Source organism: Rhineura floridana, chromosome 11 (genome assembly GCF_030035675.1).
Source record: "Rhineura floridana isolate rRhiFlo1 chromosome 11, rRhiFlo1.hap2, whole genome shotgun sequence".
Taxonomy (NCBI): Eukaryota; Metazoa; Chordata; class Lepidosauria; order Squamata; family Rhineuridae; genus Rhineura; species Rhineura floridana.
The window spans coordinates 44,689,996-44,714,997 of NC_084490.1; the positions used below are offsets into that span (position 1 = coordinate 44,689,996).

Below are 25,002 nucleotides of genomic sequence, written 5' to 3' on the forward strand. Positions count from 1 at the left end.
TAATATAATATTTATTCATACTATGTCTTGATTTGTATCTGATTTCACACTATGGTTGTAAATTATTATTTCCTCTACATTTTAAGCGTGCCCTTCTTCCTTGGGGTGGTCACAATTCCCCAGTTTCACCTTGAGGGGCAGATTAGGCTGAGAGATGGTGCATAGCCCATGGTCACCCAGTAAACGTTGTCATTTATATCCATTTTAAAATTTAATTAAAATGATTTATATGGAGGCAAAGTTTATGAAGTAATGCAGATCCACATTATACATTTAAAGCACATCCAACTTGCATTTAAAGTGCATGACTTCCCCCGAAGAATCCTGGGAAGTGTAGTTTCCCCCTCACCACCCTTAACAAACTACAGTTCCCAGGATTCTGTAGTGGGATTCATGTGCTTCAAATGTATGTTGAATGTGCTTTAAATGCATGGTGTGGATCTGCCCTAGTATACTGTGCATTCATTAGTGAATTGAAAATAACGATTTTAAAATATACTTTTTTAAACAGTCCTGTAGCTCAGTAATAGGGCAAATGCTTTGCATGCAAAGGTCCAAAATTCAATCTCTGGAAGAGACTATTGCCTGGAATCCTGGAGAGCCAATGCTAGTCCATGTCATCAATACTGAGCTAGATGATACCAAACAGCCTTAAAAAGAGGAAAGAGACCCGAGGGCCACAGTGACTCCAAAATTTATTTATATATTTTATTTACAACATTTATGGTAAACCCCCTCTGAATACCGCTTACCATGAAAACCCTATTCATAGGGTCACCATAAGTCGGAATCAACTTGAAGGCAGTCCATTTCATTTTTTTTATTGTAAAAAAACTCTATAGTTTATAGAAGGAATTAAAACAATAAAATTATTGGCAAAAACAGTTAAAGACAGGTATTTAAAAGCATTCAAAATAATAAAACCAACAATGAGTTAAAAACATATAAAAAACATAATAGCTTCTACAAGCCTCGATAGGCTTGCCTAAACAAAAATGTTTTTAGCAGGTGCCAAAATGAGTATGGTGAATGCCCCTGCCTAATGTCAGGGAGTTCCAAAGCATAGGTACTGCCACACTTAAGGATTGATTTCTTACAAGATCAGAACAAGTACTATGTGGAACCCTTAACGTGGAAATCACACCTTGAACTTGGCCTGGTAGCAAATCAGCAACCAGTGCAGATTGCAGAGCAGAGGTATTATGTGCTGATAGGGTCTCACTCATGTCAGCAATCGTACCACAGCATTCTGCACTAACTGTAGCCCCTGGGTCAGGTTGTGCTGCATGGGGATTTCTGTGACCTTGGCTGACTGGCTGCCAGGATTTTTTTAGTTTTGGTTAGGAATCCTGACTGGTTGTGGGATGCTGAGTTTTCTGTCTTACTCACAGGAATCATGTTGTGGTTGGTATGGTATTGCATTTAGAAAATCATCACTGTCTTTTGTTTTTCTTTTTCTGTTTGCATTTCATTTACCTCTGACCTTACTCCCTTACACCCATAGAAGCAACAACAGTGGTTCCATGTGGTCAGTTCAACCCCATTAAACCAACTAATGATGCACCTTGTTATTTGCACGATGGTTTGTTTCTTGCCCAATAATGGTAAAAGAGAATTCACATACTGGGAAGTGTGGTTTCAATTGCTGTTGTTCCCAATCTACTGCCTGTGAGACCAAACCATGTGTGTTTTCTCTCTGTCGATCGTTACTCACTGGAATTGGGTTGGCTGTCAAAGTGAGTTTATGACAGCCCACAGAATAGGCAGGAAAGACCATCTTCTTAACTCTTACTCATTTCTCAACTATCTCTCTGCAGTGAAGGGTCAAGCATGTAAAAGACGTTTGGAGCACCAACATTAAAAGGCAGGCTGGGTATTCCAGGCTGGGGGTTCCCAACCCTGCTTTGATATGGATATAATTGCAGAGGATCCCTAGAGGCTAGATTGAATGTTTCTTACCCACGCTCTCTAAGTAGTTGAGAAGGAATGATCTCATCACTTCAGTTGGACCTGGAAACACCCTCATTTAGCTAAGATTTCTATCTTAATTCCCAGATATATATATATTTTTTGAGTGGTATGCTTCAAGCCACTGTGGTTGATGTATCATGTGTAATGACACCACTAGGGCCTGCCTCTATGACATCACTAGAGCATGCCCCATGACATCAGTAGATCCCGCCCCTGAAATCTCAGGGTTTGGGATGTTTCTGACCTGACAACTCTAGTTGGAATTGCTTTTTAAGATTTTGTTAAGTTGTTTTTTAAAAAATGTTTTAAGATGTTTTGTTTTAATATGTTTTAAAGCCTTTTGTTTTTAAGATGCTTTACAGTGCTTTTAGTGTTTTTGTTTGCCACCCTGGGCTCCTTCCAGGAGAAAGGGTGGGATATTAATTTAATAAATAAATAAATAAATAATAGCACAACTTCTACAAAGTGAAGTTTTGCCAAGCCAATCTTCAATTCTTCAAGTGTCAGCAAATATGAATGTAGATGTGATCTGATAAACATTGTGTGCTTGGACTTTCAAAAAGTTTTTGATAATTAGAGGCTCATAAGAAAACATGATCATGGGATAAGACAATGGAGACTTTTATGGATCAGCAACTGGTTCAATCATACAAAAAACAAGAGGATAAGACTGAATGGACAGCTTTCATAATGAAGGGAGGCAAACAGTGGAGTCCTTCAGGAATCCTTCAGGAGTGACTGGTGCTACTTAATTCAAAATATGTCATAATTCAAATTAATAAAGATATTAATTCAAAAGTGGAGTCCTTCTGGAGTGACTGGTGCTACTTAATTCAAAAGATATCTGGAGTCAGGACAATAGTGAATGGCCAATTTTATGGATGACACTGGTTTACTTAGAATAGTGAAAACCCAGGCAGACAGATCCATCAGACATGATGATGACAGACCTGTATGTTATGAATCAGATTACCACCAAACCAATACAAAGAGTTTTTGGGTTGAAGGGAGAGGTTGGCTGGGCAAGGTGTGGGAGAGTAATTCTCCTGATGATAGCTTCTCCTCCAAAACAGCTTTGTTAAGCTGGTTTTCTCCAAATGGGGCTTTGGGTCTGAAAGGAAGCCCCAACCCACTCATACTGTACTTGAAAAATAAATAAATAAATGTCCTCTGCTTTATACCAATTGAGCTGTGTTATATCGTTGTCACATCTAATTGCGCACTCTGAAGAACTCAAAAAAGGAGTAAACAAACAAAATTATATAAGAAGAATTATATAAGAGACTTAATATAAGAAGTAAGAGATAACTGGGATGCTAGGATCCAGAATTGCTCCAAAATTGCTCCTGGATAGCCAGGTAGCAGTGATGATCAGGAGTGCTTCCTGCCAGCTTCAGGTAGTACAACAACTGTGCCCTTTTCTAGTCATAAGGATCTGGCCACAAATATTCATGCTTTGGTGACATCAAGTTTAAATTACTATAAAACACTTTATGCGGAGCTGCCTTTGAGTGGTAAAAACTTCATTTGGTCCAGAGTGTTGACAGGGCTGTTTGGAGCATAAACATCCAATTCTATACATCTGTGTTAGTTTCCATTTGGTTTCTGGGACAAATCTAATGTACTGGTTTTAATCTTTAAGGCCCTAAACAGCCTGTACTGGGATATACAAGGATTGTCTTCTCCCATATGAGTCCACCTAGGCATTTAGATCATCTTCATGGCCCTTCTATATGTTCCTTTCTATGGTGCTATGGGATAGGACCTTTTCTGTAGCAATACCTAGATTATGGAACTTTCTACTGAGCTTGACCTTGCCCCTCGCCTCCTGGCTTTCTGATAATAAGGTTACATTGGTCCTTTCCATAGAGCTTTTGGAATGTGAAACATTGTGCTGTGTCTATTACCGAGTTATCTAGCAAGAACAAGTTCCTTTAACTGCTGGTTGTTTTGTACTGGTTGGTAGGTAGCTTTATTATGTTCAGTGTTTTTAACTCTGTTGTAAGTCATGGTGTGAATCTATGGTAGATGGATGGTCAGGATACAACTATTTTGTGACTATTCAGGAAAGAGATCTTGAGGTTGTTGTAGACACTGAAAAATGTCAATTCATTATGTACAGTGGCAATAAAATAAACAAATTCAAAGTTTGGAATTAATGATGAAAGGATCTGTCAATTTCAGTACTCTGTTTCTCATTTTTCCAATATTAAATTCAGTTCTCCACATTTCTGCCGCATTTTGTGATTTTTAAAAAATTCCTCATGAAATTCTTAAGGATTTTTGTATGAATTTCTCCTAATACACAAATTTTTGTATGAAGCTTTGGCTAATATACACATTTTTGCAAGCGTTTTCTCGACATATAATGCATTTTTGCATGTTATTTTCACTAATATGTTCATTTTTATGCACACTTTCCCTTAATATATGCATTTTTGTAAACATTGGTTGGAGAACTGAATCGCAGAATTCAGATACATGCGAATTTCAAAGGGTGACTGTGTTTCAGTTGTGATATTGTTTTGAAAAGTGCAAATTTGATAGATTTGGTTTTAAATGCAAACTGAATCAAATTTCTCCTGCATCCCAACTTGGAATCATTAGGAAAGGTATTGGAAATAAGCAAGAAGTGTAATAATGTCATTATATCAATATTTGATGCAATTCCATTTAGAATATATGGTAGGATACAGTTCTAATTGTCCCATCTCAGAAAGGATATCATAGAACTGGAAAAGTTACAGAAAGGGCTACCAAACTGCTGAAGGAGTTAGAGCAACCCCCATACAAGGAAAGGTTAAAGTGGGATATTGAATCCTTCACCAAATACCAACTACTGTGCTGGTATGTGTGATTGTGGGATTGCAGAAGACACACAGTTCTGACAGAAACCTAAAGAGGCAGTACACTTTTGGGGTTACATGTCCTGCAGACTTCTGATTAGAGCAAATTATGGATGTGTTCTATGGAAAATACCCCAGTGGCTGCCAGTTACCCTGCCCTGATTCTCTTCTTATCAAATCAGATCTGTTTAAATCACCCATGACTGTCATAGGACTTGGCATTGTCCAGAATGCAGAAGAAGGGGCTTATAGGGATTAACACAATTGGAAGGAGAAGATAAGACATTACAAAACTATTGTGCTGTGGCAGGGCAAGAGCTACCTTCTTCACTTATCAAAGGTGCTGAGAGAGGTAGACTTGCTCTTGACTGAATTCCAGATCTAGACATTAGACTTCACGGCAGTCAGACAGGACCGGGAGATGCTGGTGTGTATTTGTTGCTTAATGCTTCATCTCTACTTTGAGGTGGCACACGGAGGCCTTAAAAACAAAGAGCTGCTTTCAAAGTGTGCTGCACTTCTCTCTAGCTTTTATCTTAATTGTTCTGTGAGAGCTGAGAGAATAGGCAGGAGATGACAGAGGTATCTCACACCTATCTTTTGTGTCTCATAAGTAATCTTGCTTCCCTTCTTTGAGAAAAAGTCATTTTAAAAAGAATTACATATTTTTTGAATGGATGCTTTGAGATTTCTTAGGGTGAAATAGCCAGTTCTTGAAAAATCCAAATCATTTTATGGGTTCACATTCAATGGTACAGACAAGTTTTTAAACTTAAAGGATGTATTGATTAAAATCTGTTTTGTTTTGTTTTTTGAGAAAGTACACCCACAAATTTGGGAGGCTATATGCCCTGTTTTTTTTAAAAAAAACCAGTAACTTCTCCTAAATTTGTTGTCACCCTACTGCAAATGTTGGAAAAAATCTGTGGTGGTGAAAATGTTAGTGAATATCCCCACATTTTGTGTGTGTGTGTGTGTGTGTGTGTGAGAGAGAGAGAGAGAGAGAGACAGAGAGAGAGACAGAGAGAGAGAGAGAGAGAGAATTTAGTTTAATCTGCTCTGCATTTTAAAGTGAACTGACCTAACTGGTCGTTTCCAACTTTATGGGAATCAAAATGCAGCTAAGAAATGATTACATTGTACACAATTTTATGATGCATTTTGTTTCAAAAATGAATATTAAAATGTTATTTTATGGGGAAATGCATATAAAAGCAAAACAAAATGTATATTTTAAGAGGGAAATGTGTACAATATGAATATTAGGAGAAAGTGCATATCAAAATGTGTAAATTTTAAATTTAATTTTGTTTGTGTGTGTGTGTGTTTAAAAACTTCACAAGAAAATGGGATTTATGATTAAACACGTGAAACAAATGCTGCATACACACTAATCCATTTGTAGCACAAACATTTTGGTTCTCTCTATCTGGAATTGTTCATGCCATCCTCAACATGCTGCTTTCAGTCTAGATTAATTCTACAGAGGAACACAGGAATCTGCCTTATACAGAGTCAGACCTTTGGTCTATCTAGTTCAGTGCTGTCGATACTGTCTGACAGAGGTTCTCCAGGATGTCAGGCACTACTTTCTCCCAGCCCTACTGTACCTGGAGATGCCAGCGATTGAACTGCTGAAGGCCCTTCCCCATAATTCTAGATCCTGCCATCCACAAGGATAGTGTTTTGTTTGCTTGATACACTTTGGAACACATACATACATTAATTAGGTTATCCATGCACATGCCAAAGGTGAATGAAGACAAAAGTGCTGATTGGGATTATATATGTCCACCCATAATGTTATTGGGCTAGTGTGGATAACCCCCCCCCCTCCATTACCGGGACCGCCTGCATCTAGTTTCATATTTTCAAATCGATACATTGTGGGGTAATGCAAAATCAAGCTGCAATGAGCTTTTATTTTCTGAATGAAACCGTTTCTCAAGAAGTTCTTTTCAGGGGCAAAAAATATGCAATAGATCTAGATTGTGTGTGGACTACATAGAAAAAAAACAAATATTCAGTCTCCATTGATTCTAGGTGACATGATAGATGTGTATAAAATTATGCATGGCATGGAGAAAATGGATAGAGAAAAAGGTTTTCTCCCTTTTTCATTACACTAGAATTTGTGGGCATCCAATGAAGCTGAATGTTGGAAGATTCACAACAGACAATAGAAAGTACTTCTTCACACAGCACATAGTTAAACTATGGAATCTGCTCCCACAAGAGGTAGTGATGGCCACCAACATGGATGGCTTTAAGAGGATTGGACAAATTCATGGAGGATAAGGCTATCAATAGCTACTAGCCACGATGGCTATGCTCTGCCTCCATAGTTGGAGGCAATATGCTTCTGAACATCAGTTGCTAGAAACCACAGGAGGGGAGAGTGTTCTTGCAGTCATGTCCTGCTTGAGGGCTTCCCACAGGCATCTGGTTGAACACTGTGTGAACAGCATGCTGGATTAGATGGGCCTTTGGCTTGATCCAGCAGGCTCTTCCTACATTCTTAGAATAAAATGCCATCTGTATGCAGCCCATCACTGAGTGGATGTAGGGTGATCCCTAGCTATGTGCTACAATATTTTTTCAATTTTAAATTCACTGAAGTTAAATATACGCATACAGTACACCCATGCATTAGGAAGGGTCATCACTCAGTGCATGCAGAAGGTCCAATCTCCAGTAGCCCTACCTAGAGATGTGAAATACTCCCGTTTAAATCACTGGAGAACCACTCTCAGTCAGTGTACACACTACTGAGCTAGATGAACCAAAAGTCTAACTCAGTGCAAGGCAGCTTCCTGTCACCTGAAGAATATTTGGTGGAAGAGTCTTACGAGAGAGAAGAAAATTATAAAGATTTTGTATTCAAATTCTGCAAGACTTTGTTCATTGTTGCAGCTGCTCAGCTAACATCAAGGCTATGAAAACAATTGTGGAGCAAAAACAGAATTAACTGCCCTTTTCTTAAAATGATGGGGCACAATCCTGTTCACCTTTTGAACCACTAGCAATGAGAGTAATGCTCCTGTATAGATACTCTTTAATTGCAGTAAAGCATGGAAAACTAGATTTTACCTGTGATTCCAGGGAGCATTATATCCAAATTCTACAAAAAGAAAGACTTTATGCATGAAGGTAATGTAGTATATCACCTTCTTCCTTTTGTATAGAATAATTAATGGAAACTGTGCTTTGGAATGCTTATTACTTGCTCTTTAGATTAAAAGTCAGCTTATTACTACTAAAGGTAAGGATTTTAAAATTCATTTTTATTTTGTTTTTCATGTCCAGAACTGTTTGTTGTCCTTAAAAACAATTATGTGGAGTTGGTTAGACTGCAACTTGATGACTTGCCTAAGACCACCCACTATGCTTGCTGGACCATGGATGATGATCCTACTGCTAGCAATAATCTGCATACAAACCAACTTGGCTCTCTAGTACAGTTGGCAACCTTATAGGGGGAACCACTTAATTTTTTTTGCCACATATTTCTATAGTGTTAGTGCTGCTGTTACAACCCATCTTAGGTCAGTTTGCAACCCAATAGTGGGTTGTAATCCACCTGTTGATGACCAATGCCCTAGTAGATTGCCAGTGTCCACCTGTTTAGCATGCTTTAAAGTAGATATTCCTACAAACATATATATTGGTTCAATTTTAATGGCTTATTACCCAAGGAATCATAGGATTCCTTTGTGCTTTGATAGATACTTCTATCCCACCCCCCTCACAAAACAACAGTTTTTTGATTGGGTTGTTTCTCTGGTAGACTAATCTTATCTCATTTTTTGACCAGGTAACCTCCCTTGTAGACTGTGGGAATGCTGTGGACATAATATACCTCAACTTCACCAAAGCTTTTGACAAAGTGCCCCATGATATTCAGATTAGCAAGCTAGCTAAATGTGGGCTGGATGGAACAACTATCAGGTGGTTCCACAGTTGGCTTCAGAATCATTCTCAAAGAGTGCTTATCAATGGTTCCTTCTTAAACTGGGCAGAAGTAACAAGTGGGGTACCACAGGGCTCAGTCCTGGGCCCAGAGCTCTTCAACATTTTTATTAACGACTTGGATGAGGAGGTACAGAGCATGCTTATCAAATTTGCAGATGATACAAAATTGGGGGGCATAGCTAATACTGTGGAAGACAGAAACAAAATTCAAAGGGACCTTGATAGGCTGGGACATTGGGCTGAAAACAACAGAATGAAATTCAACAGGGATAAATGCAAAGTTCTACACTTAGGAAAAAGAAACCACATGCACAGTTATAAGATGGGGGATACTTGGCTCCGCAATACTGTTGGAGCGTTGTATCAACTTCTTGTGCCCAGCAGGATAGAGCAAGTTGAAAGGATACCCACACACAGGCCGTTACTTGTTAAGAGTCTTTTACTGACAGGATTTCGTACAGGAACAGTTACAATACAGATACGAATACTTTCCTTTACTCTCCTAACACCCCCACACCTTGTAGTTTCTTTTTCAAGGCTTTATAGACTGGGTTTGCTTTGTGCCAGCTGCAGCCTCTGCTGTGAGCTGTCCTTGAGGTGCTGCACACCTTAACCCTTTACTAGTCTTTCATTTCTGGCTTTCTGGAAAACTAGACAGATAGACTCCTCAGCAGCCTACAGTTCCCACCTTTTTCATAAAGACACAGTTAATGACGTTTTATTCTTTTTGTTTCACAATTACAGTCAGTACATACCAAGCTTAATAACCATTCGGTTGTATTTCTCCTCACATATTGGTTTAGTCATGACATCTGCCAACATATCATTCGTGTTACAGTAACTTAATGTGATAAATCCTTGCTGTATGCATTCTCTTATGTGGTGGTATCTCACACTGATGTGTTTTGTGCGCTTGGTGTTCGCTTCTGACGTTGCCAATCTAATGCATGTCTGATTGTCTTCATAAACCAGTATCGGCTTCTTGACTTCTATACACAGTTCCTGTGTTAGGTGTTCGAACCATTGCAGTTCGTTGCACGCGGTAAACAAACTAACGTATTCAGCTTCTGAGCTGGATATCGCAACTACCGCTTGCCTTCTGCTACACCAGTCGATTACAGACCCGTGTAGTAGTATCACAATGCCAGTGGTGGACTTATGGCTCGTTAGTTCACCCGCATGGTCTGCGTCCACATAACATTCCATGCAACCCTTTCCTTGTCCAGACATAACCAGCCCCTTCTTGCTCGTGCCCTTAAGGTATCTGAGCACTCTCTTAACGCCTTGCCAATCATGTTCTGTTGGTGTTTCTACCTTCCTGCTTAAAATGCTGACTGCATTGCAAATGTCAGGGCGTGTTACCTTCACCAAAAATTGTAACTTGCCCATAATGTGTCTGTATAGATCCGGGTTCGTACATGGTATCTCGTTTGTTTCCTGTTGGAACGAGACAGTCATGGGTGTACTCACTGGTTTACATTCAGACATGCCACATATATCTAGCATCTGCTTTATTTTCTCTTCCTGTCACAACATAAAGCTACCGTCTTCGCTACGTATCGTGTCAGTTCCTAGGTAATGAGTTACTGGCCCCAAACACTTTGTATCCACGTGTTGTTTGAGGCTGTTATGGAAGCTTATCTCATCCTTCTCGTCGTGGAAAACATACAAGATATCATCCACATACACAGAACAATACGTGGTTTTGGTCCCACTGTTCTTTACATACACACATGCATCTGCAATGCATCTTCTAAACCCCATAGACTTCAAAACTTCGTCTAACTTCGTGTTCCAACATCTTGCACTCTGACGAAGACCGTATAAAGATTTGTGCAACTTGCAGACTAGCCCTGGTTTTGTTACAAACCCTGGAGGCAGTTCCATATATATCTCGTCCTGTAAGTCTCCATGCAAGAAGGCAGTACCTATATCGTAATGGTACACTTTCATGTTCTTCATCGCAGCTAACTTAAGCAGTAGTCTTATAGATTCATGCTTAACGACTGGGGCAAAGACATCGTCATAGTCAGTACCATACTGCTGTGTAAACCCTTTGGCTACTAAGCGCGCTCTATATCTTTGCACATCCCCTGTGCTAGTCCTTTTTCTCTTAAATACTCACTTGCAGCCAATTGCCTTCTTTCCTGTGGGAAGATTTCCCAAGGTCCATGTACCGTTTTTGTCCATGGCATTTAGCTCTTCATGCATGGCTGCCTGCCATTTGGCCTGCTGAGCCTCAGACAACCACCTGATGTCATTGATGCTGGAGGGGTCCTCCTGTATCACATCAATTGATGTTAAAGCAGTAGTGAATGCCAGAGACGATTCTATCACTGGGCACGTCATTGGTACGCATTCTGGGCTTTTGCTAACATTCCTTTGTGTTGTCACCTTGTCTTCCACCCCTTGAACAAACCTCAAAAAGCCCAGTTTGATATGATATAGTGCGTTCTTGAGATACCCTCTCAAACAGAGTTTGTCCCCTTTCCTTATCTCACATGTCCCTTGTCTAAACGTGACGATATAACCCATTGAGTTCAGTTTTGTAACAGACCTGATATTACTTTCTAAGCCTGGTACATATAATACGTCAGTCATTACAGTGTTAAGTACGCTTAACTTTACAGTTCCCCTCCCCAATACCTGTCTGTGCGTGCCATCCGCAAGCACAACATCCTCTTTCGTGGGAAGTGTAGTTTTGAATAATGTTTTGTCCTTTATCATACTGTGGGTAGCACCTGAGTCTACAACCCATACAGTGCAATCTCTGTCCTCTTTTCTTGAACCTGATACTCTGACTATGTGTACTTTTGAAGGCTTCCTTCCTTGTCCTTTCCGCTTCGCTTCACAGTCTCTTTGTAGATGAGTATTAGAACCACAGACGATCCGAAAGATCGTGCTTCTGTGTCCTTAAAGTGTAGCTTTCTGCTTTCTCTTTTCTCATTTCGCTTCCTTCCTTCGGCTTCCTTTCGTCTCTCCCACTCCTGTAGCAGCTTGCCCAATACGTACTCGACTGTCAGACCCTCGTCTGGCATAGCTTCCAACGAGCTTACGATCGGATCCCAGGATGAATTCAGTGAAGAGAGAATGATGTACACTTGTTGCAACTGTGTGTGCACCACATTCCTTTCTTGCAGCTCCGCAAACAGTTTCTTTATCTCCAATAAATGGGCAGACATTGTCCCTTCATCAGGCATCTTCATCTGATAGAGTCTTCGTGCTAAATGGATTTTACTGCTGGCTGTTTTTCTTACGTGCACCTCGTTTAATGCAGTCCATGTAAGCCCCGCTGTCGGCTTATCTTGTATATGCAGCAACTGGGAATCATCTACTGCCAAGATGATAAACGCCCTTGCTCTTTCATCCATTCGAATCCATGGAGCCGGTTGCGGTTCCGCCGGTGGGTCGGTCACAATCACCTGCCATAAATCTTCCTTAGTAAGGAACGCTTGCATCCTTAATCGCCAACAGGAATAGTTTCGTTCAGTGAGCCTTTCCAAAGGCATCCTGGCTGAGAGAGAGACTGCCATGCCTGCAGCCACGTCTCCTGAACTGTTCTGGACACTATTCCGTCTTTCTTCCTTGGCACTGTGAACAAGCTGTGCTTTCTAAGCCTCTGGGCTTGCTGGGCCTGCTGGGTTAGCTGGGCTAGCTGGGTTAGCTGGGCCCATAACCCTTGTTGGCAGCGATGTATCGACTTCTTGTGCCCAGCAGGATAGAGCAAGTTGAAAGGATACCCACACACAGGCCGTTACTTGTTAAGAGTCTTTTACTGACAGGATTTCGTACAGGAACAGTTACAATACAGACACGAATACTTTCCTTTACTCTCCTAACACCCCCACACCTTGTAGTTTCTTTTTCAAGGCTTTATAGACTGGGTTTGCTTTGTGCCAGCTGCAGCCTCTGCTGTGAGCTGTCCTTGAGGTGCTGCACACCTTAACCCTTTACTAGTCTTTCATTTCTGGCTTTCTGGAAAACTAGACAGATAGACTCCTCAGCAGCCTACAAATATGACATGTGAGAAGGATCTTGGAATTGTCGTTGATCACAAGCTGAATATGAGCCAACAGTGTGATGTGGCTGCAAAAAAGGCAAATGCTATATTAGGCTGCATTAACAGAAGTATTGGTTCCCCTCTATTTGGCACTGGTTAGGCCTCATTTTGAGTACAGTAGGGCCGCACTTTGCAGCGCTCTGCTTTGCAGCGTTCCACCTATACAGTGGTTGTCAATTACAGAAAGGCCCCACTCCTACAGCGCTTGTTCCACTTTTATGTGTTTTTCAGGCGTCGGGCACCATTTTAGACGTTAGTCAATGTGTTCTGCTTTATGGCACATTTCGCTTTACGGTGGCGGTCCAGAACGGAACCTGCCATATGAGCAGGGCCCTACTGTACTGCATCCAGTTCTGGACACCACACTTTAAGAAGGATGCAGACAAATTGGACAGGGTTCAGAGGAGGGCACAGGATGATCAGAGGACTGGCAACAAAGCCCTGTGAGGAGAGACTGAAGGAACTGGGCATGTTTAGCCTTAAGAAGAGAAGACTGAGGGGATAGCACTCTTCAAGTACTTGAAAGGTGGCCACACAGAGGAGGGCAAGGATCTCTCCTTGATTGTCCCAGAGTGCAGGACACGGAATAATGGACTCAAGTTACAGGAAGCCAGACTTCAGCTGAACATCAGGAAAAGCTTCCTGAGTGTTAGAGCGGTACGTCAGTGGAACCAATTACCTAGGGATGTGATGGGCTCTCCAACACTGGAGGTATTCAAAAGGCAGCTGGACAGTCACTTGCAGAGTATGCTTTAATTTGGATTCCTGCATTGACCTGGGGGTCAGACTTGATGGCCTTATAGACCCCTTTCAACTCTATGATTCTCTGATTTCATAGTTTCCTGAGGAGGAGGAGGAGGAGTGGCTGTCAAACCATTTCTCTAAAGGAGGCATGCCATCAGTGATCTTGTCAGTCAAAAAAGCCTCATGTGGGAGGACACTAAAGATAAGAGTGTTTCTAGGTGCTCGTCTTCCCATTGGCCATAGTACCAAACCTAGAAGAGGAATTGGAAGGCACCAGAGCTGAGACTCTGTAGTTTTGAAAAAAGGCAAGAAAGGTGGAGGTGCATGTTAGAGGTCCATAAGATTATGCATGGTGTGAAGAAAGTAGATAAAAATAGGCCATCGAACGAAGCAATGTGTTGGAAAATTCAGGTCAGACAAAAAAAAGCACTTCTTCACAGAGCACAGTTAAACTTTAGAATTCACTCCCACAAGATATAGTGATGACTACCAACTTAGATGGCTTTAAGAGTATTAGACAAATTTATGGAGGATAAGGCTATGAGTGGGTATTAGCCTTCATGGCTATGTTCTACCTCCACAGTTGGAGGTGGCATATCTCTGTGTATACCAGTGGCTGGAAATCACAAGTGGGGTGAGTGCTGTTGGTTCCTGCTTCTGGGTTTCCCATAGGCATCCAGCTGGCCACTGTGAGAACAGGATGCTGGAGTAGATGGGCCTTTGGCCTATACCAGTTGTTATGTAAATTTGTATAGATATTAGCAGAGATTCTTAACAGTCTGAGATGCTGTGTGCCAGTGTGTGCATTTACCTAAGAAAGCAGGGTTTTACCCTGCATTGAGATCACTGAGACTTAAGACTTAGTAAAATAAGAAAAGCTACTTTATTTGTAGAAATACATAGTAGATAGGAAAGGCATACCTAGTTCTAACTAACTTACTAAGTTGAAGGTGCAACTCCCAGACGTGGGAGCTGCCCTCATGCTTCAGAAGAGAGAGAGAGCAGAGACAAAAGTGTCTCCTCTCTCTCAGACAGTCAAAGAAGAGAAGAGGGGAAAGAGCGGAAGGAGGAGGGGCAGATAAGCTTCCCTAAGCATATCAGTCTAACAATGGAAGGAAGTCAATCAGAGCATCACAGGTAAAGTTAGTCAAGCCTAGCCATCTGGAGGACCCTGTCTCCCTTCTGGAACATAAACAAAAGAACAAAACAGGAGTTGCTCTTGCCCCACTTCCAACACCAGTAAGGCTCTTCTAATATTCTTACGATCAAAAAGTAATCAGGATCAACCAAGAGTGAGGACAAAGAACAACACTAGAAACCCAACACACCACTACACACATAGACAAGACCCAGCTGAAAAAAGAAGCCCTTTATACTCCTTCCTGCCTTTATACTCCTTCCTGCCCAGAAAGATCCAATGATCAGCCTGGATGAGCAGAATCAGTCTGGAAGGTTATTTACGGAAAAGGCTGCTACCTGAAATTCAGTGATTCACCACAGTGGGCAGCCACACATTGATTCCAGCTGCTCCTAACAGAAGAGCTTTATAGAAGAGATTGATGCAGTGGACTCCAGTTCATGAAAGCTTATACTATAATAAATTTGTTAGTCTATAAGGTGCGTCATGACTCCTTGTTGTTGGATTCTGTCCAACTGAATTTTCTATCAAGAAAGTAAAGTGTGGGTGGGTGTGCAAATTCTTGTAGAAGCTGGGCAGGCAGGGGTTGGGGAGGAAGTGGAGGTGAAGTGCACATCCAAGACCTGCATTACCTTCAGTGAGATGTGTATTTCCAATCATAACTAGTACAACTATTCAAAGTGCACATGGTGGCCCATTACATCAATTTGCACAACTGCTTTTTCAGGAGAGGAAACAAGAACCCTACACACACAAAAGTTGTTCCAAAAACAATTACATCAAAAACACTCCACAGATTTTCTGTGGATATCGGTATCCTAGAGCAAAGCAAAAATAAAAAATCCACAGAAATAAAGGGACACAAATCCCTACCTGGAACCATTCTGTGGAGCCAAGACAAATATTAGCCCAGATATTTTTCTTTTACAACCTTGGATCATATTAGATGATGAGTTGGTGTTTGGATTCTGGTTGGACAAGATCCTGCTGTTGGCTTCTGCAAAAGAAGCAAGCGAGTTCAGACTTTTTATGCAGCTTTATTTCTTGAGGAATGGAGTTGAGGGGAAGCCCCATGCTGACAATGTACTGATAGCAAATGAGATTAAATAAGTGCAGCAGCTCACTGTCATCTCCCCACCATCCCCCCGGTATAATTCAATTCAAGCGCGAGTGGTGATGGGAACTCACACAGGTTGCCTCTGTCACCCCCGCTGAGGTTTGGAATCTTTTAATGTCTAAATAAAAGTTTCACTCAAGCATTTTTTATGTTCCTGCCAGCAGGATAGGCGAGCTGGCGTTGGGCACATTAATGTTAATATTCATACTGGCAGATTTCTCCCTGTGTACCCGGCCTGTGCTGGTAATTATAAATGTGCGCTGCAAGATGACATTTAGATTTGCAGGCTTTAACACAAGGGGAGAGGGGGAGGTTTCAGTAAAAAGGCACACTTTAGTATTTGTCATTTATGCAAAGCTGGCCCTACCGTGAGGCAGGCCAAAGGTGCTGCCTTAGGCGGCAAATTGGGGCATAGTCTGAAAAGAGTCAAACTTTAGACAGTTATCAAAATCTGCCAAGCCTTAAATTTGGAGGGGGGGGCTTCTCCTTCACTTGGCAAATGGTGGGTCTTCACTTCAGCTGTGCTTGTTCAATGGCTTCACCCTGGCTATGCTAATCACTAGAGGCTACTATATAACTTTCTTCAAGTCCTTGGTTGCCAATGAGAGGAAGAATCCCCTTTCAGCCCTTGTGTAATTTCTTCCCTTCTCTCACCTCCATAGGAGAGGGTGACAGACAGGTGGTGGTAAGAAGACTGAGTATACATTTATGTAGCACTTTTAAAAACAATTTCTGTGGCCCTCTAAAAGGCCATGTGAGACAGGGCCCTCTTCCAGTTTTTCAGATAAGGAATTAAAGCTGAGAAAGACTGATATTTACAAGGTCAACCCCACTCCACCAAGTGCAATCTAGGTTTTCACACATATCTTCTACAGTTGGGGCACAATTGAACACATATAGTAATGTGCAGCTGTAACTAGGGATGGGGGGGTTGATTCAGTTCTCATTTAAAGCTGAATCTATCTAATTTGCATTTTCTTAAACAGTATGAGAACTGAAACACAGCCATCCTTCAAAATTCGCATGTATCTGGATTAGGGATGGAATCCGTTGTCCGGTGCAGGCAGTGCCGCATTTAGACTTGGTGAGGCCCTAAGCTATATAAAGCTTGGAGGCCCTTTGTTAAAAAATTATACCATATATCTCTATCTATCTATCTATCTATCTATCTATCTATCTATCTATCTATCTATCTATCTATCTATCTATCTATCTTCAGTACACATAAATTTTTAAAAGCCCCCCAAAAAAATTCTGAAATTTTTTGAGGCCCCTGCGGATTGTGAGGCCCTAAGATGTAGCTTGTTTAGTTTATGCCTAAATCCAGCACTGGGTGCAGGTTCAACCTAACACACCGGTATTGATTCAAGTCCATTTTTTGTCCAATAGCTGCTGCTTGTACCAATCCTTTCCCCCCCATAAAAATGCTGATGTTAATATCATTTAAAAGGAATATTGATAAATGAAAGGTAAAATCAATAAGATTATTGTTCTCAATATCAATATTTTAGAGGTGGATTTTTTTAAAAAAATCTGTTTCTGAAACTAGCTGCAGAAAATTGCTACCTAAAAATTTGAACCACAATAGAGAATAAGTCAATGGAAAATTCAGTACCAAATCCAAATTGGGCAAAATTCTAGCACATCCCTAACCTGGGTTTTGCAGTGCAGTTCCTCAATCAAAAAAACTTTACAAAAATGCATGTATTAGGGGAAAGTGTGCATAAAAATGAATATAAGTGAAAATAACATACAAAAATGTTTTCTATTAAGCTAAATTGCTTGCAAAGATGTGTATGTTAGTCAAACCTGCATACAAAAATGCATGTTTTAGGAGAAATTTGCGCTAAAATGCTGAAGAATTTTCAAGACAATTTTTTTAAATCACAAATTTCTGCAGAAATGTGGAGAACTTAATTTTAGTTTGGAAAACTGAGAGAACTGAAATTGACAGATCCTTCCATCCCTAGTTGTAACCCACAGGGACATCTACATGTGTGGTAGCCCATGTGCAGGCTCTGTTAATCCGTGGGATGCATCAGCATTCACATAGTCTTCTGTTACTATTGCAGTTCTTTGGAGTCCAATGGCAGAAGTAGCATGTGAGACTGCATTTCTCAGACCCAAGCACAGAACTTATTTCACTCCCACTAGCTTGAGATATTTGCTTTATTGAAATCAGAAGCAATAATGGCAATGGTGGAGTTTCATTTCAAGCAGAGCTATGCAAGATATAACCAGCAGTGTGCTAGGTGTGTACTGAGTGAAGAAATAGTCCCTGCCCCAAAATCATACAAAATAGGTTCCCAGCCAAGGTATTTAACTCTGAAACCTATTTTCAGTCTCACAGACCAGCCATGAAATCAAAAGAAGACAGTACCTTTGGGAATATGAAGAATGCTTTCCCCTAACTAGCTCTCACACTTCTGGAATTGCGGGAAAGAGACCTGGAAGGCACTGTCACTTCCTGGCTTCATTTCAGCTAGGACCGCTTCAGAAGCAATGAATCAGAACCTGGGCTGGCAGTAAATAAATGATTGCTTCTGAGTAAGCACTGAGTGCACTTCCCTCACTAGCTGTCAACTAGTGTTGCTGCCGGATATCTGGCATCAGAGAGGGGGCAGGAAATAGTCTGTTGCTATTTTAATTATTTTTAAAATGTTTTTAATTACTTGGTTTTAACTGTTTTATCAATAATTTTAATGTTTTTTTGTAAACTACTTAGAGGTTTTTGTACAGTCAAGCTCTATATACATTTTGTTAACTAAATAAAATAAATAATAAAAAGCAACAACACTTATTAATATGATTCAGACATGTCAAAGCACAACATATGCCTTGAGACCAGAACTATTAGTAGTAGACCCCTACAATGCAGTAGTACTAAAAATGTTACGTTTATTTATTTTTACTTGGGTTTTTGAACAAAGTTATTTCTAATAAACGTATTCACTATCCCATTCTGATAAATTTCATTCATTTAAAAAAAATCTTTCTCACCTTAAGTTGAACCTAAGTCACTTAAAAACGTCTTTAAAGAAAGTGGCAATGTTTGGTTTATAGGATTATTGGGGGGGGGGTGAATAATGCATTTTGTCCTGGGCCTAATGCCAGCTCTCAGCGCTCCCATCTGGCATTAGAGGAAAGAACTTCCAGATCAAGAGAGTGTATGGCCCAGGCAAACTTGAGTTCTGGTTTAGCCTGCAAGAAAAGGGAAAGTTATTAAAACAACAGTGTTCTTTCTTTGATAATGGCTATATTTGGCTACAGCACTATAGCAAGTCCTGACTCTTTCTTCATAGCAAATTATTTTGACATGGTGAACCAAAGTGGTCATGCAAATGCTCTACCATTTGGCTATATAAGTGGTTCTCAAACTTTTTTTATTTGCGGCACACTGTAAAACATATAAAAATTTCCTGGCGTACTTCATGTACAAAATTAAAAATATATTAATATATTTTAAACTATATATAAAATAACAAACTATAGAAAACTATTACTTACCCTATACAAATGGGTTTCTTCTCATTTTTAAAATATACTTTCATAATATTTGAGGCACACCTAGCCACCTCTTAGGGCGCACCAGTGTGCCTGGGCGCACCGTTTGAGAATCACTGGGCTAGATCCTACCTTGCTCATTATGTCCTGGAAAATCCTCCATAGGTGAGCTGAATGTGATTAATGGTTCAAATGGATATGCAAATCTCACCCAACCAATCACTTATTTAGATTTGCTATGTTCTAAATGAACAATCTCAGCTTTCTCTGTACCCTCTCCCTTTAGGCCAGTGATTCTCAAACAGTGCGCCGCAGCACACTGGTGCACCCAAGAGGTGGCTAGGTGTGCCACGAATATTATGAAAGTATATTTTAAAAATGAGAAGAAACCCATTTGTATAGAGATTTATTACATCCATGATCAATTAGTAGCTAGGCTAGGCCCTAAAATATATTAATATATTTTTAATTTTGTACACGAAGTGCACCAGAAAATTTTTATATGTTTTACAGTATGCCGCAAACCAAAAAAGTTTGAGAACCACCGCTTTAGGCTTTTGCTGCCTTCATCTGTCTCAAGTCCCTGGTTTTTAACCCATTGGTGCTAATCTGGGTACTTTTCTAGTAATTTTCCTAGGATTCAGCTTCTGTCCATGCTGATCACTCCTACTCGTTTCCCACTTTCCTGCCAATAAAACATGTCTTCTTATGCCATATCCTTGTGCGAGTTTTTTCCTAACCAAGCTGATCTTTACTTTTCCTTACAGAACATGCATTAGGTATCAATTATGTTTGCTGACACTCCAAGAGGTGAGAATAGTAGAGCATTCTGAGACACTGCAGCAGTTCAGCCAATGGCTGGAAAGACATTTATGGGCAATAGGACATTTTCAGCCCATTCAGTAGAGAAGCAAGTAAGCCAAGTTGAACATCACAGAGAAGACCAAAATAAAATCTTAAACCCACAGCAGAGTCACTAGCTAGTCTGGCCAGGGTGGGGTGGGTGGAGGGAATTCTGCACAAATGAACTCTTATGTTTGGCTGCTGAAGTTGTGTCACACCTCACCTCGAGACACATTTGAAAGGATTTATGTTCACCCCCAGAGTTTTGTAGAGTCATAAAACTCCAAAATGAAAATAGTTCTGTGAAGGAAGAGAGGAGTAGGAAAGGAAAAATTTGACAACATGGATTAATTGGTATGTTAAGAGAGAGGTGCTTAGCAAAACAAGAAGGAACTCCCTTCTGGTAAGGGATTCATACTTTAAAAACTGCTGAACATGGCCACTGGGGAGATGATCAGTAGCACTTTTCGACGGATGGGGGTGCAAGATTCAATATAAATTAACTACTGCATGGAACAGTGCCAAGGCTTCCACAGGAGTCTGGTGTGCTCACTAGCAGACTAACAGCATGCTCCAGGAGGTGGAATTCTTGACCTCCCAGGAGTTTGGGAAGAAGATGCTGATTCTTGTGGCCAAGCTGGTGTATGGAAGCATCATGTGTTTGCTTTATTAACACATCTAGGTCCAGGTTTTTTTTCTCCTCATGATGAAATCACCAGGAGCAACACTATTATGGCGGCATGGCCAAATGTGAACATGAGGGTATCTAGACATGCACTTGTTTCACATTCAGCACCCAACTTCCCTACATGGTAGGAAGTTTCAAAAACCAACCCCAAAGAGTCGTTGCCTTCTGAGGAGAAAACCCCGGGTGCTTATGGTGTTTTGGGGCATGAGTGTAGTATAGCTTCCTGAGTTGTTAATTGGTTGCCGTGCATTTTTGTGTTGTTTAGAAAGATATAAATTGAGCATGCAGGAGCAGACACCCAGAAACCCTCATTCAGACCCTCATTCTATCCTGTGTCTTCTCAGTTTAAACCTATCTTTTGCTTGTTTCATTTATTCTTTTTTCATTCTGTAATCATGTTACACCTCTATAGATTTCCGTTCACTGGTTTCGTCTGTTGTTTTGTAGTAAGTTCCTTCTTTTAATCTTATAGGTCTCTTCATGATATTCTTTGGTCCTTTAGTTAATCAAATCCTAATATTCTTATTAAACCTCCACTCCCTTGTGCTTGTCTCTGTGCCTTCTGTCTCATGACCGCTTACATATGGGACTCTCTCCCTCTAAATATTCAACTGGCATCTTTTCACATGAAGACATTATGAAAAACTCATCATTTCTCTTTTTCATATCCCTCTTGATGTCCATTTTTAATTATTTTTCCGTTCTAAATTATTATATCCTTAAACTCTTTTCCCTTCTTTTGCTCTCCATCCAAGGTAACATAAATGTTTTCTCTTTCCCTCCAAGTCCTCTCTCTTCTTGTCTTGTGAGCTGCAAGCAAGGAGTTGTGTTTTTCTATTTTTGTACAAAGCCCAGTGGTGCAGTTAGGTAATTTTAGACTCTGGAGTTAATAGTCTTACAGAGGAGGTGCTCCTTAGATGGTAATGTGTATTACTTTACTTACTTCAAAATGTGGGAAGATAGCTGTGCTGTGTTCAGGAGGCCCTTCTGCTTGTGCTACTAAGTGTGGGCCTGGACTTCTCTCCCACTGACAGGGCCTAGTGCATATTACACACTTTTCTATATTAAAAAAAGCCACGAGGAAATATCCAGATAGAAACTAGTTTCATCTTCTGCCCTGCTGCAATTAATCCCATTTGTGTTTCTTGCTATAGAAACATAAACCAACTACCAGTGCCCATTACAGAAACATCTATAGCTAGACTAGTGATGGATAACTTAAGAGTCTTTGGAGGACACTCTATTCTGCTAGTTTGGTGAGGGATTGGAAGAGTAGTTTGCCTCACTAACTGATTCCCTCACAAGTGGCCAGGTTCCTCATAAAGGTTAGTGCCATCCAGTAGTATAGTAGGGGTGGCTAACCTGTGGTCCTCCAGATGTTGTTGGACTTCAACTCCCATCAACTCCCTCCGGTGTTGCCAGGGATGATGGGACTTGTAGTCCAGCAATATCTGGAGGACCATGGGTTGATCTCACCTATAGACTTACATAAAAATATATACATTTACATATTTATATATATAACCAAAAGTAGAGATATTATATTTAAATGTAAATTATCATATTTGTCTTTCATACATGTGAAATTGTGACCAAACATTTTTCCATACCTTGATTATCTTGGGTTGCTGAAGGGGAGGCGAGGGGAAGAGATAAAGTTGCATGTGAGGGCTCAGTCTAGTCAATGGGTCACTAGTTTTGCCCATCCCTGAGCTACAAAAAAATACTAGTGATGGTTCTTTCTTTACTTGGTACAGTACAATACCATTTCCATTTCACAATGAAATGATCAAATGTCCAAAGCCAGGCTGGATCTGCTCAACCCATCTATTGCCATGGCCGTTTGGTTGTCAGAGAACTTGTTTATTATGCTGAGATAATCACCACTGAAATCAGTTACAACTATTCCTATTGTGTCCAAAAGGTGAATTAGAGGATGAAATGAGCTCAAACTAGGAATCATTTTACATAATGCAGAATGATGTAGTAGGCTAAGGAGGTAAAATTCTAAACTGTTCCACTTCTCACTGCAGGTGTGGGTGAGGTTCATACTTTTGAATGTTTCCCCATTTTTTTAAAAAAAATCTCCTTCCTGATGTTTTGGACTACAGCTCCCATTAGCCCTAGCCAGCAAAGCCACTGCTCAGGGAAGATGGGATTTGTACTTCAAAACATCTGGAAGTTGGGGGCATTTGTATTAGTATATCAAAAAGACGTCTGCACCAAACCTTTCTAGCTAGTATAAGCATTCATAATAATCACACCCTCTGTCTGCAGTCTGAAGTAATACAGAGCAGAATTCTGCCATCTTGTTTTATGTGTGCCATCTTCATTCTGGGTCATGTGTAGAACAGCCCTGGCTAGATCTCGGATTTTCAACTGTGCCTCCTCCCTTCTAAGATAAATTATCATGGCAACAATAACATGGTTGTTCTTTCTAGTGTGTAGAACTCAAAACTACATACATAAACACAGTAATATATGAATAACACGAAGGCATCAGCAAGGGAGTGAGACTGAAACATAGGATGGGGAGTTATTCAGTTTGCATTTAAAAAGGTGAACCTACATCATTCGCACTTTTTGAAACATTGCATGAATTGAAACACAACCATTTTTTAAAATCACACTTATCCTAATTTTGTAATGCAGTTCTCTAGCCAAGTAATATGTTCAAAAATGCATATGTTAGGGTGAAGTGTGTATACAAATGCATGTATTAGTGGAAAAAACATACAAAATTCCTTTATATTAAGGGGAATTGCTTAGCAAATGTATATATTAGGCAAAATTGCATACAAATGTGTGTATATTAGGAGAAATTCACACTAAAACACTGATAAATTTTCATGAGGACTTTTTAAAAAAGAAACTGCAAACTGATAGGGATATGTGGAAAACTGAACCTCAGCTTGGAAAAGGAAAAATTGAGAGAAAGCAACATAGACAATTTCACCCATCCCTACCAAAACACTCTGGACTTCCTTGGTAAGGTAGAGAATTGCTATCTTAGAATAACAACCCTAAGATAATATTTCTGAATCTTGTCTATGTATGCAAGCGTTAAAATGCAAGATAACTTCCCGCCTCGCTCAATTTTGTGAGCTTGACATTTGTGTGTGTGTTTGAAACTAGGGACCTACAGCCAAAACAAACAAATTTGCTCTCAAAATTTGTCTTTCGTCACATCCACACCATACATTTAAAGCATGTTTATACCACTTTAACAGTCATGGCTTCCGCCAAAGACTCCTGGAAACTGTAGTTTGTTAAAGGTGCTAGAAATTGTACCTTTGTGAGGGGGGTTCCTATCAACACCCTTAACAAATACAGTCATCCAGCAAAACTGCACATGAGCCAAGAGTCAGGTCACAGCATTATTTACAACATTGTGATGGATCCTTCCTGAGGTGCCTCTCTCAGATCATGCAATGCAGCCACTTGCAGGAGCAAGATGTCTTCGGTCAGCCTTGCTACTACCACAACAGATCTCTAGAATGGGGCCTCTGATTTTCTAGTTTACACACTGAGAAATTGGAAGAATTAATTGAGTCTACATTGCCAGCTTTCAGCTAATTAACAAGAAATATAAGCAGTCTAGGCAAAAGGTTATGTAAATGTCTGAGAGAAGGTGTAAATCTCTGGCTGAGGCAGACTGAGGATCGATTCACGGGTTCAAGCTTGATATGCCAAGATGTGTATTAAATGTATCCACAGTGTGAAGTGGGCAATATTATGAAGTGAGAGTATTTTCACTTCATAATGTGTCCAAAATCCAACATCAGGCTGCTGCCAGAGTCAAGATTCACTCACATTTGATTTTCATTACCAAATCTTGGAAAATGTGAAGTAATAACAAAGAGAACACATGTAAAGATTAATAGAGTGCCCTTTCCTCGCCACCAAAATACCACACACACACACACACGGCTGAGAAAGACTCTCTAAGGCAGAGGGTGCAACTCCCATATAGGTTGCAGCTCTGGCAACATATACATACATACATCTGGCCACCTCCAAGGCTAGAGGTTTTGCTGGAGCATTTTAGATGTGAATTGCATTTGGAATTGGACACACATTTGAAGTAATGACACAATCACTTCAACACGTATGATGCTG

General features: G+C 40.3%; 1 protein-coding gene across 7 annotated transcripts in view; it reads left to right on the forward strand.

Moving 5' to 3' along the window:
- Positions 1-25,002, forward strand: part of SKAP1 (src kinase associated phosphoprotein 1) — a 523,306-nt gene that overhangs the window by 378,334 nt on the left and 119,970 nt on the right. The window lies entirely within an intron of this gene.